Source organism: Gracilinanus agilis, chromosome 4 (genome assembly GCF_016433145.1).
Source record: "Gracilinanus agilis isolate LMUSP501 chromosome 4, AgileGrace, whole genome shotgun sequence".
In the NCBI taxonomy this organism is placed as follows: domain Eukaryota; kingdom Metazoa; phylum Chordata; class Mammalia; order Didelphimorphia; family Didelphidae; genus Gracilinanus; species Gracilinanus agilis.
Window position 1 is genome coordinate 261,603,641 of NC_058133.1, and position 5,004 is coordinate 261,608,644.

Below are 5,004 nucleotides of genomic sequence, written 5' to 3' on the forward strand. Positions count from 1 at the left end.
GGCTCCACTCAGGTTGACCGAGGTGTCTGTGGAGGGTAGAAGAACGAGGATTTCAGTTTCATCCCCAAAGTCCTGCTCCCCCCGCGGGGGCTGCTAAGCCTGTTAGGGGGATAAGAGACTGGGCAGGGACCCTGCCAGGCTCAGGGGCTTCAGGGTCATTGGGCAGCGAGAAGACCCAGCCGAGCTCTGGAAGACACAGACGTGCCACTAGAAAAGGGAAACGCACCGCGGCTAAGGCGAGATGGGGTGAAGGGAGGCCTCCCAGGCGTGGGGCGGTGGGACCGAGATCAAGGCGCCCGAGGGGAAAGGACTTCGCCTCCCCAGGATGCTGATTGGAGAAGGACAAGCTCTGCACATTTTAAAGGGTGCTGAACTCTCGAGTCTTTGCCTCCGGAGGGGGACACATGAACAACTACCATAACAGGAATAATAAGGAGGGCGGACAATCATATATTGCTTAATATAAATTAATCAATGGTGTTGCTTAATAAAATTGCTTCAACAAAGTCATTTACAGACATGACCTCATTGGATCCTCACAATAGCCTGTGATGCAGGAAGTGCTACAATCATTCTCAGGTGAGGGCTGAGGAAACTTAAGACTCAGAAAAATGAAGAAAATTGCCAAGGTGAGTGGCAGAGGCAGTTCTCCCGGCTCCCGGTGGATAGATCCTCACTCTTACTCTTTACAGACACCAGGCTGCCTTCAAGACAGATTTCCCCATGAATCAGGAACTAGAGGGCATGGATTTGAATTCAGTTCTGCTCCTTACTCTTGGTGACCTTGGGCAAGTCACTCTTAATATTATTAATATTAACAACATTTATATATTACAATTAATGTAATTTATTAATGACATGTAAATGATAATTAATGATATTAATAACAATAATGTCATTTGTAAAAAGAAAGGCTTCAGAAACACTGTCTCCCTCCTGACCCCCAACCAGGCACCCAGCCTCACCACAATCCACTCATCCCAACCTCTGACTAGCAATGATATCGAGCAGCTTGCAGGAAGCCTTAATGTCCTTTAGCACCTCCCCAACCACCATGGATGGATCCTGGGTCCCTTCTAGTTTCAAATCTATAGTTCTAGAGTTTCTGATCTCTTCTGGTCTTACTCCTGGTACTCATTCAGTCAAGAAACACCATCAAGAAATAGCATTGTTGGGGGCAGCTGGGTGGTCCAGTGGATTGAGAGCCAGGCCTAGAGACGGGAGGTCCTGGGTTCAAATCTGGCCTCAGACACTTCCCAGCTGTGTGACCCTGAGCAAGTCACTTAACTCCCATAGCCTAGCCCTTACTGCTCTTCTGCCTTAGAACCAATACCTAGTATTGATTCTAGGATGGAAAGTAAAGATCTAAAAAAAAATCAAGAAACAGTATTGTCCATCCTTCTGCCATCAAGAAACAGTATTGTCTGTCCTTCTGCCAATAAGAAACAGTATTGTCCGTCCTTCTGCCAATAAGAAATAGCATTGTCTGTCCTTCTGCCAATAAGAAACAGTATTGTCCATCCTTCTTCCATTAAGAAATAGTATTGTCCATCCTTTTGCCTCTAGGTTAAGCAGGTCCTTGTGGTAAAGGACTGACCATCTTAACTCAGGCCTCTGATCTATTTCTTCAAAAAAAGGGTTCTTTCTTTCTTTCCTCAATAACCTATCCTAGTATCCCAACACACAAATGAGGAAGTGTCTTCAGAAGTCTAACTCCAAGCCTTTCTATGTAACCTAACCTGTTTCCTCTTGCCCTCTTATTTCCTCTTATTCTATCACCAGAGACAAAACAGAGAACGGAACCTTCTAATTGTACTATACCTAGGAATGTGTTGATAAATGTTTAACAACTGGCTTTCTGTGGGAGGTACCTAGAGCATTCTATGCTTCATATCTTAATAATATTCTATATTCTAAGGTCCCTTCCAGCTCTGACATTCTGTGTTCTGTATCTCAACATTCCAGGTTCCAAGGCAGAAGAGAGGTAAGGCCTAGGTAACTGGGGTCAAGTGACTTGCCCAGGGTCACACAGCTTGGAAGTATCTGAAGTCGCATTTGAACCCAAGACCTCCCATCTCTAGGCCTGACTCTCTTTCTATTGAGTTTTCTACCTGGTGGATTGATTTTTGACATCAAATCAGTTTGAGAATTCTAGAAATAAAATAAAAATCCAATATAGAACATTCTGGATTCCATTTTATGTAAAATGAATAAACTTTATTCTTGGTCTCCCTAATAACCTGCTCTCTCTTCAATTCTATCCTAGTCTGAGGATGTCTAACTGCCCATCCTTTTAAGAGGATAGGTTTGCTTATCTCCTTAGAGAAAAATCAGCATGGTATATTGGGCAGCTATGTGGTACAGTGAGTATAGTGTCAGGCCTAGGGTCAGGAAGATCTGAGTTCAAATGTGGCCTCAGACTCTTACTAGTTATGTGGCCTTGGGTAAGTCACTTCACCCTGTTTGCCTCAGTTTCCTCATCTTTAAAAGCAGCTGGAGAAGGAAATAGCAAACTACTAGCTGTGTGCCCCTAGGAAACTCACTTCACCCTGTTTGTCTCAGTTTCCTCATCTGTAAAAAGAGCTGGAGAAGGAAATGGTCAATCACTAGCAGTGTGAACCTGGGCAAGTCACTTCACTCTGTTTGCCTCAGTTTCTTCATCTGTAAAAGAAGCTGGAGAAGGAAATGGCCAACCACTTCAGTATCACTGCCAATAAAACTTCAACTGGGGCCACAAGGAGTTGATCATGAATGAAACAACCAAACAACAAAATAGTGAGTTGAATATTGGCCCTAGACTACCTGGTCTGGTCACTACTTCAGTCACTTACCGAAGCTAGGCAAGTAGCTTAATCTCTCTGGGTCTCATTTTTTTTCATAAGTAAAAAGAAAAGATTAAACTCTGACCTATAAGGTTCATTGCCATTCTAAATATGTGGTGCTTTCTATGATTCTTTTGTACATTTACTCACACTAAAATATTTTTTTCACTTTTTAAGCACTGTATTTGTTGTTTGTTTTTTCCACACTAAAATATGAAGAACTCAATATCCCATTCCTTGACCCAGTGTCTAAAGAAAGCCCAGAAAGGGGGCAATGTTTAACTCAAAGGAATGAATTGAGAAAACGAGGTAGATTGGGCTCCATGATCTCTATTGGTCTCTTCCAACATTCTGCCATTTTGTGATGATGCTGGGGAGCCCTTCTGGTTGACCTCCAGGCATCAAGGGGAGTAAAGGAGACAGGCAGGGACAAGGTCTCCCCCCTCCTCGACATATAATTCATGATTATGGAGAGAAAAAGTGCAGGAGAATGAACGAACGAATCGCCAACTACTCTGGGAAAAGAAGGTTTAAGAAGGATCCTACCCAGGTCTTCAGACCCACAGGCAGAACCAGAAGAATAAAAATCTGGCATGGAAATTGAATCCAGCTTTCTAGAGATTGTTAGTAAGAACAAGGAGGGGAAAAAAGGTTTCCTTTGGCTGTCTCTCCCTTCCTTGGGTTACTTGAAGTGACAAGGTCTGAAAGGTCAGAATGGGGTGGAGTGTGACAGGTTGGGGTGGGGGGAGACAGAGGGAAGGCCTGGAGAGAGTTCAGGTCCTTCTGTGCAAACACACGTGTATGCTGTGGGATGAGGTTATTTACCTAGGCATTCAGGACAGGCTGCACCAACAGCCTGGCTCTCCCTGTCCCTCTGTTCCCCGCCTCCTGGGCCCACACCCTTCCCCCCTACCCCAAGTCAGTGCCCCATTAACCACAAAGGTGTGGGAGTCCCTAGAGGTCCCCCATTCACCACCATTTTCTTTCTTGTTCTCCAATCTGGGCCATATCCTCCCCCCACCCCCATTGCTGCCACGTTAGGACATATACTGCCAGTCCTGCTAGGCTGACTGCCAGGAAGAGCAGGATTTTCCCAAGAAGCAGGAGAACTCACTCCCCCCTTGTGCTGTGGCTATATTCTTGGCTTCAATCATGTGTAGGAAACAAGGATGGTTGCTGGGCTTTGGGGTTAGGGCGACAGGGGAAGGGACAAGTTGGGGAGTGGCAGAGTTTGCCAAACTTGGGAAAGAGGGAGCAGACAAGCCTCCCCCCACCTTCCTGCTGCCACCCTGATGCCTCGTGCCCACACACCTGAAACCCAATCTCTTCCCACAAGCTCCTGAGGGATTGAAAAAGCTTTGATTAATTCCAAGTTCCAAGATTTCCTTTTGGGTCACTTTTTCCAAGTGAAAGAGAAGTTAATCATTAATCTTAAGGCTGTAATTGTCTGAAAGCTGTACAAAAGGTGGAAGGTGGTGGGGAACATTGCCCAGAGGGGAGTAGGGAGCTCCTTAGGACGGGGGGAGACCTCTTCTTGCCTAATCCAAGAGACTCAGGGGTGGCATTGCCCAGGCACCCCCACTAAGCTTACCAGCCAAGGAAGATGGGTAGCACTGGGGGACAGGGGTGCATGTCCTTGCACACCTCAATGGACCCATCTGTTCTTATCTTGCTCTTCGGTTTAGCTGGCTGGGAGTCTCTGAGTTGGCATGGTGCTATGGCAGAAAGAGACCGATATTTGGAACTGTGGGATTTAAGTTCAAAATCTGTCTCGAGGCAATCTTGAACAAATCACTGAACTTTTCTGGGTTTCTCCCTCCTACATGAGGGAGTTACCTGAGATGATGTGGGCAAGGCTCCTTCTGGCTCTAAATTTTGTTGTTCTCTGAGCATCCTTTTGTTCACACTCTTTAGTAAAACTCTACAACAGAAGTTCTTAACTTTTGGAGGGTCGTGGACCCCATTGATAGTCTGGTGGAGCTTATATACTGCTTGTGAGAGAAAAAAAATGTTTTTAAACAATTGAAGGAAATGCTCAATTTCAGTTAGAGGTTAGCCAAAATAGGCGTGTGATTTTTTTTTTTCACCATCTAAGTTTATAGATCCCTCTGAAATGCATCTACAGACCCCTAAAAGGTTAATGGAACCACGGCCCTACCAAAATCCCTAAAAGTAATTGACC